Genomic DNA, 14232 nt, shown 5'->3' with positions numbered 1-14232 from the left:
AAAATAAATTTAAAAAATAAAAATTAATGATTATTAATTCAATAATTAACTCAATTTTTATTTATTTATTTTAGAGAGACGGAATCTGAGCAGGGTCAGGGACCAAGGGCGAGAGAGAGAGGGAATCTCAAGCAGACCTGGAGCTGAGCATGCAGCCCAACGTGGGGCCTGATCTCATGACCCTGAGAGTCAGAGATCAAGAGTCAGATGCTTAGTTGACTGAGCTAGCAAGGCATCCCCAAGTTATTTACTTTTTACATTTGTTAAAAGATTTTGTTTTGGGGGCGCCTGGGTGGTTCAGTCAATTAAGTGCTGCCTTCGGCTCAGGTCATGATTCCAGGGTCCTGGGATTGAGCCACACATCGGGCTCCTTGCTCAGTGGAGAGCCTGCCTCTCTCTCTCTGCCACTCTGCCTACTTGTGCTCTCTCTGCCAAATAAATAAATAAAATCTTTGAAAAAAAAAAAGATTTTATTTTTAAGTAATCTCTACACCCATGTGCTCAAACTTACAACCCCGAGATCAAGAGTCACATGCTCTACTGACTGAGCCAGCCAGGCACCCCCAGTATTACTTTCATCATCTTCTTTCATCATATGCTTCATCATAACATCATCTTCTAAAAGACATTTTAAGCAAAAATTAAAAATCCAAAGTTTAGTTATGATTTTGCCACCAATGCAAATAACTTGCAGTGAGAAAAGTATAGGTACCTTCACTGTTCAGTGCTAAATATTTCCATGCTTGGGCCTTCCCACTTCCCACTTCCCTAAACCCCACTATATTATCCCAGATAGTGACCACTTACTCTTCTGCTTGGCAGCTGGTAGGAAAGTAAGGGTCACCATTGATTGTAAATTGTAAAGACACTCTCCAATTCCAACCATAATAAAATATGAAAAATTTTGCATTTATAACCACAAAATTAAGATGGTTGCCTAAGTGCTTGTTTCCTTTGCAAGATTATATTAGTTCTGCTATTTTTTCTACTTTCTCCATGTTGCTAGAGTCCAGTATAGTCCTTGGTATATATTACGTGCTCAATAAAAACTATAGCATGAATGGGTAAATACAAACTATACGCTAGTTGGGTAACTAATGGTGCATTTTCATCTATAGTTAAATAGTTGGACTGACAGGTTTCAAAGGATGGTTCTCAATTTACCCTTCCTTGGTCCATGAATTGTGATAGAGATACTTTGTTGCTCAATTTGAAGAATATTTTCCTCAAATTGAGCAGGAAAAGGGCCACATAAATTAATAGAATTTGCTCACTTAAATTGTCTATGAATCTCTGATAATTGCTTGTACTTCTCTAAAAGGGAGCAGCTCACAAGTGAATAAATAAATAGCAAATATTAACAGGACATTCTAGAAATATCTGGTAGTTCTTATGTCCAGAGACTGATATTTCAAGGATATGTGTGCTGAAGGCTGTGTTCTTTACTGCATATCTATATACATGCAGTATATAACCTAGTAAAATTGTTCTTGGTTGATATGATGAAATTATATAAGCCAATATCTCACGATGCTATTGTCAACTGTTCAGGAGTTGGTACTAGATGTCCTGTCTACCCAGAGGCTCTTTAAAGAGGGAGGCATGAAAAGCCTTGGAATGGGATGTTCTAGTTATCCATTGCTATGTAACAAACTATCCCAAACTTATTAACTTAAGCCAGCAAACATTTTAGTATCTCACAATTTAGTGCCCAAGGAATTTAGCAGAAGCGTTCTCTGTAGCATCATCTAAAATCATTTGGCCAATGGGGAGTCAGCTGACCAGAAGGGTACAAGTCGACCTTACTCACATGTCTGGTGGCTTGGCAAGTTGGATGAAATACTGAGTTCACTGGGACTGCCCACTGACATGCCTACATGTGGCTTTTCTATCATGGCAGCCTCAGGGTAGTTTGTCTTTTTAGTTGTCAGCCCCGGATTATATGACTGTGATCCAATCTCAGAAGCATGTGGTGGCATTTCCATCATGTTCTATGGGTCAGAACCGGCCCGAATTCAAGAGGTGGGTACATAGGTCTCCATCTCTCAAAGACATGAACATCGGGGCACCTGGGTGGCTCAGTGGGTTAAGCCTCTGTCTTGGACTCAGGTCATGATCTCAGAGTCCTGGAATTCAGCCCTGCATCCGGCTCTCTGCTCAGCGTCCCCCTCTCTCTGCCTCCCTCTCTGCCTACTTGTGATCTCTCTCTCCCTGTCAAATAAATAAATAACATCTTTAAAAAAAAAAAAGAAAGAAAGAAATGAGCATCAGTGAATCTGCAGATTTGTTTTCAAACTGCCGTGAGCTGGGAGCCTGGGTGGCTCAGTTGGTTAAGGATTTGACTCTTGATTTTGGTCAGGTCATAATCTCGGGGCTCCTGAGATCAAGCCCCGTGTTCGGACTCCTCGCTCAGCGGAGAGTCTGCTTGAGATTCTCTCTCTTCCTCTGCCCCTCCCCCCTCTCTAAAATAAACAAATAAACCTTAAAAAAAACAAACCTGCCATTGGCGTGGAGGTGGGGAGAGTCCAACAGGAAGCCAAACATGGAAGGGAAAGACTGCGTGTCCATCAGACCATGGGAGACTGCCAAGTGGGAGGATGAAAACAAGGTCAGAACCAAAGCAACAAGAGTCAGCAGCTGCGGGAACACTGGCATCAGCTATTCAGAAGTAGATCTACGAGCAGCAGGAGATGCCGGAATGCCCCTTTAGAAGTGGTGCAGTGCCTTGTGTGTGTGACACGGGGTAATATTGCCCAGCAGAGGTTGCTTATTTATGCTTGGACATCTGAACCTGTCTGTTTGATAATGTGGTCACTAGAAATCATTTCCTCTTCTTAACAACTCAGTCCTTCTTCTGTTCTACAGATCCCTTCTCTAAACCCTGACCAGAGATCACTGGCTTCCTGGTCTTTCCTCAGGTACAGGCTTCCACTCAGTCCCCTGGTCCATTGCTTAATCTCTGCGGGCTGTGGGACAGCAGGCCATGGGGAGATTCAGGGCTTCCCTGGCTTCATGAAACTGCCAGCAGGACCTCCATCGTCAACAGTGGATCTCAGATCTGTCCCCTGCATCCTGTCTTCCTCTTTTATTTCCCCCACCATCTTCAGTCTCTTTCCTTTGCTGATTACCCTACTGTTCCTATTCCTGAGTTTCAGTTCCCCTGGAGTTCTCGTGAGGGTTCCCTGGAATCTTTATTCTTTGCCCCATGTTTCCCCACTCAGGAAAGCTGCTTGTTAACTGTCAGGAAATCTGCAAGCTCATTGGCTTCACATGGACAGCTTTAGTTGGCCATGGTGGTGCTGCCGTAAACCAGCCTCTATGCCCCAGAACAGGTTGTTAAACACTTACCGGCACACGATCGCCCGCCTCTTGATGATTTCATTTCCTTTCCCCTGCCTCCCTCCAACTCTGTCAGAATTTCACTCAGAAACCACCCTTTCCACTTGCTATCAGGTTGGGAAACATTTGCACTTGAAAATATGGAAGGGTTAGGAGTCAGTGACTTTACTTCTCTAAGCCCTCACTCCTGTCTGTAGAGGGGTGACAATGACATCTTCCTCGTAGGTTGTGGTGGAAGAGACCTGGTCACCCAGGTCTGTGTTCAGCAAATACTAAGTACTTGTTGGCTCATAGCACCCTGCCGTTTCTACCCCGCCCAGCCTTGTGTTACTCATTTATTTTCAGATGCTTTTTGGAGTTGTCGTGTTCTGTGAAAAGCTGGCACTAGTGATTCATCAGTGACGTGTGTTTCAAGTTGAGGAAAATCATTAAATGGTGGAAAAAGCTCACAACACTCCTTGCACACTTGTTTGTACTGTGATGAACTGTGGAAACCAGGTGTCTTTCTGCAGTGCTAGATCATGGGCAGTTTGCAGGCATTCTGAATACCAGTTCTTGCATTCTTATCCATGCTGGCATTCTTTTACTTGGACAAAGCTATTATTCTTCTGGGAATACCTGAATGGCATGTGTCTACATTCGACTTTGCCCTAATTTTGGAGGACCAGCTTCTCCATGTGCTGCGGTCATTGTGCATTGAGATCTGATATGAGTCATTTGGGCAAAATGCGTTAACCCTTCCCTCCTCTACCCAAGACTCTGAAACACACACAACCCATTCTATGCAACATCTGATGTTGACAACGGTTTTTTCCCAGTAGAATTCCCATGTGATTTTTTTTTTAAGAGGGAGATGGGCATGGGAAGGGGAGGGGCCGGGGGAGAAGGAGAGAAAGAATCTTAAGCAGGCTCCATGCCCAGAGTTGATCCCCATGTAGGGCTCAATCTTGCAGCCCTTAGATCATGAACCGAGCTGAACTGAGTTTCCAGGGTGGGTGTACTGGGGAATTTTTTTTTCTTATGCTAGTGTTAATATATTTGATGAGATTAATTACCCCTACTTTTAAAAATGCATATTTCAAAGCTAAAAAGGATGTCAAGAAATGCATAAAGTTAGGGGTGCCTGGATGGCTCTGTGGGTTAAGCCTCTGCCTTCCGCAAGGGTCACAAGAGTCATGGTCTCAGAGTCCTGGGATTGAGCCCCATATTGGAGGGAGAGAGGGAGTCTGCTTCCCTTTCTCTCTCTCTGCCTGCCTCTCGGCCTGCTTGTGATCTCTCTCTCTCTGTCAAATAAATAAATAAATAAATAAATAAATAAAATCTTTAAAAAAAAAAGAAATGCATAAAATAAAAGTAAAAGGGAAAAACAAGTTTATTCATTAGACTTCGGAAAGTGCCAAGGTTCTTTTTTTTGCTGCTCTATGGTGCCTATGGACAAATTCATTTTAAAGTCAGGTTAATGAAGCGTAATTTACATGCAGTAAAATTTACCTATTGTAGTGTACAGTTCTATGACTTTTGACAAACTTGTGTGTATAAGTATAGAACATTTCCAGTCCTCCCTCAAATTCTGTAAGGCCCTATGTAGCTGACCCCTTTCTCCCATCTCCAAGTTCTGGCAATCACTGATCTGTTTTCAGTACCTATAGTTTTACCTTTTCCAGAAAGCTGTATTAACAAAATCGTACATTATGTAGTCTTTTGGGTCTTCAGCTAATGCATTTGAGATGCTCCCGTGATGCACTCGTACTGATGGTTTGTTCTTTGTCATTACTGAACAGTATTCCATTTTGTGTACATGCCCCAGTTCGTTCATCCATTCACTAAGGTGAAGGACGTTTGGGTGGTTTCCAGGTTTTGGTGATTATGAATCAAGCCACTATACATATTTGCATACAGTCTTTTATATGGACAGAGGTTTTTATTTCCCTTGGGTAAATCCATGGACCATGTTCTTGGATCCCCACAACTCCTGTGGCTCCCTGACATCTGTTGCCTTAACCTCGGCACCCGGGCCTGGAGAGTTGAGTACTCTTCTTACATCAAGCAGAGACAGGTGGATTCTAGAGTCAGGGAGCAGTTTCGGTATGTAGGTCTCCAGACGGGCTGACATATCCACGATGGAGATAGAAAAATAAATAAGCAGAGAAAGAGATGGGCAATAGATTGGGGGAGGAGAAAAGAGGACGAATAAGGCAAGTGTGCATGAGACAGGTCTCCTATGTCAGGTGCTGTAATTAAGGGCTTCTTAATTAGCAGCCCAGCTGCCTATAAAATTGAATTGTGCTTCTCTGCTTATAAACTGGAATCGTGACTCACTGAATTATGACGTGCTTAAATCCACTCTTGCCATTTGTGTGTATGTGCTAATGTACTGCAGCTGATATCTGGACTCAAGTGAAATGATTAGGAGGTCTCTGGTCATCAGAGGTTTTTATTAATAATTCTAGTCAAAGAACAATAATAGCAAACACTGAGCACTTGCCACATACCGGATACTGTTACCGTCCTAACGACTTCACATACACGAGCACGAGCTCATTTAACCATCCCAACCTTAAGAGCTAGAAATAACTGTCCTTACTCTAGATTTTACAGAATTCGAGGTCCAGAGAGGAGAAGGACAATGAGCAAGGGAACAAGCTGAACACAAACACAGGCTGTATGGCTCAAGAGCCCAATTGCTTAGCCACTAGGTTCTCCTGTCCCTACACGCCTGCCATTATGAGCCAGACATTTGGCATCTCTTTGGTCTTCATACTGGCTCAGCAAGGTGACTTCTTATTATCACTATTTTTCAGATGAGGGAATTGAGACTCAGAGAAATTTAATAACTAGGGCAAGGTCTCCTGACTGGTGGGTCATGGAGTTGGGAATCAAATCCAAGTTAGTCCTCGTACTCTCTACCACCTTCCCCTGCCTCTAATAAAATTACTTGGTTTGCCTTGGACTTGACCAAAGTTGAGAGGCTGTCGAAGACATGAAATGAAGATGAATTTGTCTGAGTCCCTGTTAACCTGCTGTCCAGGCTCTGCACGTTCTGCCTGCCTGTTCCTGCTAGGAGCTTGCTCCGTGCAGCCTGCTGGCCCCAGAGAGTGGCTCTGTGGGGACCAGGAGGCACAGCCTAAAAATATTCTGATTTTTTAACCTGGCCTTTTCTCAAACAATAAATTCCCCCTAGGAAAGTTGGGAAAAAAACAAACAATAAATACTTGTTAAGGATATACTTAGAATACATGTCCTTTTGCATTCGTTTGACTCACATTTCTTTAATAGGCCGCTTATTCTGAGCACCAGGCTTGCTCTAATTAGTTTTTTCATCATGTGATGCTGGTCTCTGGAGGAAGAGAGAGCTTGAAATCTTGAGCAGCCACTATGGCCATAAAACCATGAAATAAACCCATCCCTCCCTCGGCTGAACATCCAAGAGGTGGAGGTGACCGGGACAGCCTGGTTCTTATCCATCTTACCTTCCACCAAAATGCCCTGATATGGCGGAGGCTTGGTTCTTATAATTTATTTTATCATTATTGGGCATCTTCTTTGTGCTAAGCTCGTGTTCGGCACTTTTGGATGTTTGCTATCTCTGGTTCGCACCACAGACTTTATGTATACATCTGTCTCTCTCCTGAATTATGGGCTCCTGAGTGTAGGGAAATATGTCATCAAGGATGAATCGAATCTGGTTTTCTATCACCCAGGAGCTCCTAGTTTAGTCGGAGAAACTGACACTATATATATATATATATATATATATGTAAAATCTGGAAACATGGCACACTGTGATAGTGCAATATTATTCCAACAATAATAAACATTTAAGGGAAGGGTATCATGGTCCTGGCACAGTGCTAAATCCTGCAAGTTTATAGGCTTCTTTAATCCTTAGTAAAACCGGTGCTGTATCGGTTATCTATTACCATAATAATGCTGCGTAACGACCATAAAACCTCAGTGGCATGCAACAACGTTTATTTTTGCTCACAAATCTGTGCATCAGCTGGGAGTGTCTGCTTGCGGGGCAGCTGGCTGTTGGCTGAGACCCCCCGGCTGGGTTCTCTCCTGCATCTGGGCAGCCAGGGACTGGCCAGGTTGGGAAGGGTCTCGGATGAAATGGTTTGCCTCCATTTTACTGGGTTTCTCCTCCCCCAGCATTCTCAGAACAGAGGAGGGATTCCAAGGAGCCCAGAAACCTCTGGAGGCCAACAGTCAGTTCTGCATTGGCACTTGGCCAAAGCAAACTTACAAGGGTAACCTAGATTCAGGGAATGGGGAATAGGCTCCACCTCTTGATGAGAAGAACTGTAAAGTTATACTATAAAGAGCATGGATACCAGAGGGTGAAGAATTGTAGCCACTTTTGCAACCTACCCAGAGACAGTTATCCAGATTTTACAGAAGAGGGAGCTGAGGCATAAAGAGGTACCTAAGCACACACAGAAAGTAGTGGCAACATTCACAAAAGGGCTGTGGGAGTGTTGGTGAAGGGAGAGATGGATGCTTTTATAAATGACTGAAAGCTTCTCTCATGTGGGGAAACATTGGAATGGGGGCATCGCTGATGCCTTGCCCCACTTGAATCCAGGACCACCTTCAAGTTCACTGGCAGCTGCTTGGGCAGTTCCTGAACGCTGACAGCTTCTCACCTCAAGGGATTCTCTGCTCCTCCTCTTGAAGCCTTCTCCAGCACCATCAATGATCACTTACTGCCCTTCAAGGCAGCCTGAAAGTGTCAGAGCTAACACCCCAGAGAAGCCCCTCAACCAGGGTGAGATAGCAGTGGGAACCCAATCCCCAACCTATATCTCAATGGGGAAAAATTCTGTGGCACATTTTACAGAGTCCTTCAGATGATCCCCGTAGGGATTGGACCCCAGGTGACTCTCAGTAGTAACTTGCTCATTAACACAAAATTTTCTTCCTTTCTCTTTCAACAAAGTCACCTATACCAGAGCCCCTGTCTCTGCTTTTGTAGGAAATCAAACTAAGACACACTGAAGGATGGATAAGGTCTTGGCAGATAGAGAGAGGCTGGTGCAGTGTGGAGGTAGACAGTCTTGCTTGAATAAGGTCTTGAAGCAGTTCTAGGCTAGTCTGTTCTGTTGTCAATAAGTGTTTTCCAGAATACAGGACTGATTCTGTAACATGTTAGCAAACATGACAGATACCTCTCACCTAGTTATTTACTATGCATGTTCATATTTTTCTTTCTTTTTAACGAATTAACTTTACTAGTTAAAAAAGAAATTCAAGCATTTTGTAGAAAAACTGGAAGTGCAAAAAAAGGAAGAAAAAGTGTATACTTCAGCTGATATCTGGACTCAAGTGAAATGATTAGGAGGTCTCTGGTCATCAGAGGTTTTTATTAACAATTCTAGTTGAAGAACAATAATAGCAAACACTGAGCACTTGCCACATACCAGATACTGTTACCGTCCTAACAACTTCACATACCTACCACATAGGCAATTCCTACTAAAATTTTTTTTCTATATTTCCTTTTTGTTTTTCCTGTAGGTATATTTTAATATATTTCATATATGGTAATGTATTCCATTTTGTATCTCATTTCCCCCAATATTAGAGCAAAAGCATTTTCTACTATTAACAAATTTCCAGAAATCTAACTTCTAATGACTGATTTATGTTATATCATGTGAATGTCACATAGTTTTACTTACCCATTCCCCCACTTGTGGCCATTGAGTCTAAATTGTCCTTGTGCAGACATTGTCACATTTACATCTTGGTGTAATCACAGATTATATATTAATCTCAAATCTTCCCTTTAGGATTGAGTCTTAGAAATAGAATTAGTAGGTTACAGGAGTCACAAGCTTTTGGCCACCAAAATCTTAACATTTAGACTTTGCTGAACACAAATATCTGCCTCAGTACCTGAAGAGGTTTTAATGAACTTTCTTCATATAATCAACGTATAGTTATTGAGCACCTGTTCTGTTCAGGCATGATTCTAGGTACTGAAGATAGAGCAATGAACAAAAGAAATAAAATCCAATGACCTGGGTAACTCCAAGATGAAACTTGATCATCTTTTTTTAATGTTCAGAGAGTAAGGCAGTACCCCCCAAAAGGATGAGGGCATGTCACAAGGACACAGAGCCTACTCAAAAGGGTTCCTACCAGCAAAATCTGGGACATTTAAGTACCAAATAAAGACAACAGTGAATTATAAATCATTAAAAAATTAGAAATAGATGAATCCACTTTAATAGTGGGTAGATAAACAAGGGAGCAGGGAAGGCTCTTACTTACAGTAAAATGCCAAGCCCCCACTGATAAATTTCGTGGGGTGATAAAGTTGGAGATTACCCCTTACCAGCATCACAGTAAAGGTAAGCCCAGGCTAGGATCATCAATGGTTCTAAACCAAGGAGGTAATTTTCATAAGCAACAGGAGATTTGCATGGACTTAAGTGTCTCTTTGGAGACTGGGCATTCATTTTAAGGAAAAGGACAGTAACTGTATAGTGCAGAAATCAGACAACACCTTGACCAGATGATTATTAAAATTGACATCACCTATGAGGGGCAGGTGGAGGTTGTGTATTTTCAGATATCCTTGACCTTGAAGGACACATATCACCTATGGTGAATTCTGGCCGGGAGTGCATACCCTGAATCTAACCATGGGGTCATAGCAGATGAACCTCACATGAGGAAACGTCTACTGGAAGACAGAGAGAGAGAAAAGAGCTCTAGTCTTCAAAAGTGCCAGTGTCATAAGATACAAAGAAAGGCTAAACTGGAAAGAGGAAACCATATAAAGGACACAATTGGGTCAACAGACATTTTGGGTCGATTGACATTATTGGGTCAGTTGTGAACTGGAGTATAGTAAGTAGCCTAATGTGTTTTATCAGCATTAAGTGCACTGAAGTTGATAACTGTAATATGGTCATTTAGGAGAATATCCTAATTCTTGGAAAATAGACACTGAAGTAATTAGAAGTAAGAATACGGTTATATAATTAAAATAACAATTGGGGGGCCTGGGTGGCCCAGTTGGTTGGGTGTGGGACTCTTGATTTTGGCTCAGGACATGATCTCAGGGTCCTGAGATGGAGCCCTGGGTGGGCTCTGCACTCAGTGTGGAGTCTGCTTGGGATTTTCGCTCTTCCTCTGCCCCTCTCCTTGCTCACAGGTTCTCTCTCTCTTTCTCTTTCTCTCTCAAACAAATAAATACATAAATAAAATCTTTTTTAAAAATCTCATATGTTTTCTATACAAGATAGGAAGATTGAGGTATAAAGCATACAGGTCAAATGCTAAGGTTAGGTCAATCTGGGGAAAGGGTCCAAGGATGTTCTTCGTACCATCTTTATGTTTGCCAATTTTCTGTGTGTGAAATTATTTCCAAATGAAAAGTTACACACCAAAAAACCTCTTCTGACCTCATTGAGCTTGCATTCATTAAAATTACAAAAAGATTGGGCATTAACTGAACCCACATACTGAAATGAAAGCTGCTTGGACATTTGACTAAACACATACTTATGGGTATGCATTTCTCGTATCACTTTCTAGTACCCTCTCTCCATGATAGGATGGAGATCCTCAACCAGAGGAGTGGAGGTCCTCCATCTGCACCCCACTTCTTCATGGGTCTGTCCACCTCTCATCCCCATCTTGTTCCACATGGTAATATTTCCCATCTCGGGGCTTCAGCCGTCAGGCTCCAAGCAGGACAGTGGGAACCTTCTGAGTATTTAACAGGGATTGGCTAGTTGGGTGATGGAAGTGTTGAGAAGATGAAGGGGAGAGGGAGGTGGCCCAGAGATTTGCAAGAGCAGAAAGTCACTGCCACCTCTTTGGAAGGGACAAAGGGAGAAGGCACTCCTGTCGGAGCCCAGGAGCAGGGCTCACCTGGTCAATGCCAGAACTCCCATGAGCCTTTCCTACAGTGCAGAAAGTTCTGACCCAGCGGATGCTGCTGCAGTGGGAGGTGCTGTCCAGGGGCAGAGGGAAGTCCCTGTTTCTCCCTTCCTTGGGTTCCAGTCTCCCACTACTGTACCCAATGGGATCCACCTCACAGGTTAGTCTAGGGAATGCAGCCAGTCAGGGTCAGCCCATTTCTCACTCTCTTAACGCATGCATCTTGTGTGATCCAGAGCAGAGGAAGGGAAAGGTAGAGAAATGGATCTTAGCGCAGCCACCCCCGACTTTATTGTTATTTGCAGATAGTCCTTGGCTTTGCAATGTTGGAAATCCCCTTAACGTATCATCTTTAGGAAGGTGTGGCTTCTTTCCTATCTTAGAATGGAAATTGGAGGGGGAGGTGAACCATGAGAGACTATGGACTCTGAAAAAGAACCTGAGGGTTGGGGCGCCTGGGTGGCTCAGTGGGTTAAAGCCTCTGCCTTCGGCTCGGGTCATGATCTCGGGGTCTGGGATCGAGCCCCGCATCGGGCTCTCTGCTCCACAGGGAGCCTGCTTCCTCCTCGCTGCCTGCCTCTCTGCCTAGTTGTGATTTCTCTCTGTCAAATAAATAAAAAAATATTAAAAAAAAAAAAAGAACCTGAGGGTTTTGAAGGGGCGGGGGGTGGGAGGTTGGGGGAACCAGGTGGTGGGTAATAGGGAGGGCACGTATTGCATGGAGCACTGGGTGTTGTGCAAAAACAATAAATACTGTTATGCTGAAAAAAAAAAGAATGTGAATTTTTGGTCTAATTTCTTGGGGCTGTGATTCTGTCTCCCTATGCTAAGTTCTCCCCCTGTTGGCCATTATCCCTGTCAAGCAGACCTAGACCAGCTTTGGTTTCTACAGGGGGGCAGAGGTGTCCCTGAAGTCCTGTCAGTATTTGCTTTAAGGTTTCTATTGGGGCTGCCTTTCTGGGGGTGTTAACCACGTACTTCCTGCTCTCCCACTGGTCTGGTTGGATTTCCTGTTTTAACTCCCTTTGGTGGAAAGAGTCTCTTCCCTCAGGGCCTGGTCTGAAAGCGGTATTCCCCATCAGGCAGCACCTTGGCACGTCCTGTGTGCTGTTATTGAGGCCGACCCTAGCGTCACCATTCAGCGATGTTCCTGCCACATCACTTCATGCCCATCGGTTTTTTAGCCTGGGCTTTTGTGGTCTTGTGTATGGAGTGGACACAATGAGAGTTGGGCTCCCATTTTTCCTGAAAACCGCAGATAATAACCAAAGTTCTTACCTCACTTCTGTCCAGAATCAGCATCCCTCCTAAAATCTTTTGCACTTTTCTCTTGTGGCTTTAAATTCCACCTGGCCACCTCTGGTTTCAATTTGTTGTGTCCACAGAATTCTCAACCTTCATTCTACATCCTTTTTTTGGGGGGGGGGGGCAAGCTATTCCTTTTCCACAAGGCCTGATTGATTTCATTCTGATCATAGCACCAGGCCTTTGATCTGGGAGGCCATGTGTTTCAAACGCATAGCTACAAAGTGGCTGCCCAATCCTCATTGGATGGTGACTGGAGTGAGAAATAAACATGTATTGGTCAAGGTTTATCTGTTTCAGGTTTCTTTGCTACCCAAGCTAGCATTGCTTACTGAAACACAGGTGGTTCCCTCAAGGTCCATGTAGACACAGGACAGGAAACTTTTACTGATATTCTGAGTGTGTGGGGGTCGCTTAACTCAATAGACCACTTGCACAAACCCCCATACATACCCCCCCTATCGCTGAAAATCCGTATTCTAAATGTCCTTAGGCCGTTCTTGTACCGTAAGCTTCTTATTGGCCAGTCTTCCATATAAAACCATGACCTCTTTTCGTATTCTGTGTTCTTTCCTTTCTCTCATCTCTCCTCACTTTCTTCAGTTTAGTCACCAGTCCCCAAACTAGCCCCTGCCAGCTGACTTGTGTGTAGGGGTGAGGCGGGAGGGGTGTGGGAAGGTTGGACAATAGGGGACCCTTGTGAAGAGGACAAAATAAACGTGATCAAAGTTGAGAATAAACTAGAAAATTTTCTGCTCCCCCAGATACCCACCTCACAGCCTCTAATTCTGTGCTTTGTTCTTTTAGATCCTGAAAGCTTTTTGGTCTTCAATAATTCTCTATTAAAATGCAAATACCTACTGGGAGTTGTTAAGCCTTATCAGTTAATCGTTGACTGTTGCAGGAGCATAGGATCCTGCTTTCATGGGGTCAGAATGGCAGAGGGTTGGGGTGCTACTGTGGACAAATAGATTCAGGAAGAAGATACAATATTTACTGAAAGGTTTTTTGGGGCTCTTTCCTATATTTTGACCAGAATGAACTCTACTCACCATTATCCATAGCCCTCTCTTTGCCTTCTGAAGAAAAGTAGTTTTAAAATGGTTGGTTTGTTTCTCCTTGACCTGAGCATAAATTGAATTAAGAAGGGATGCTGGAGTCTCTCTGCTTCACCATGCCTAAATTAGAAAGGGTAAAAGTAATCCAAGGAAATTGCTACAACGAATCCCCCTCCAGCCTAATTTTAGCTCCATTTGATAGCATCGGTCCCATGGTACGCAGATGGCCCTAGTAACTCAGTGGGTTGCTGCAAAGCCCGGACATAGCCAGGATGATGAGTGTACTTCCTCTGTAGTAGGACACAAGCTGGATTCCCACAAGGTGGACTTGCCAAGGTGAGCCTGTTAGGAAGCACCAAAAGAGAACACAGATGCACACTGCCAACTGATCCCAACTCCTGGGAAAGCTGCAGAAGCCCAGAGGGACCCCCAGGGGAGATGAAGGCATCCATCCATCAGCTGAGTCCCCAGCAGTCTTCCAGCCAAAGCATCTTCTCCATCACCTGTGCTCTCCACCACCACGCCTACCACGCAAGGGATTCCTTCAGCAGGAGGAGCCCAGTCCCAAGTTCAAGTGCAAAACACTTGCAGTATAAATGCACCCACCAAGAATAAGTGACAGTGAAGGATCATT

The sequence above is a fragment of the Meles meles genome, chromosome 2 (genome assembly GCF_922984935.1).
Source record: "Meles meles chromosome 2, mMelMel3.1 paternal haplotype, whole genome shotgun sequence".
NCBI classification, from domain to species: Eukaryota; Metazoa; Chordata; class Mammalia; order Carnivora; family Mustelidae; genus Meles; species Meles meles.
This window is presented reverse-complemented; position numbering follows the sequence as displayed.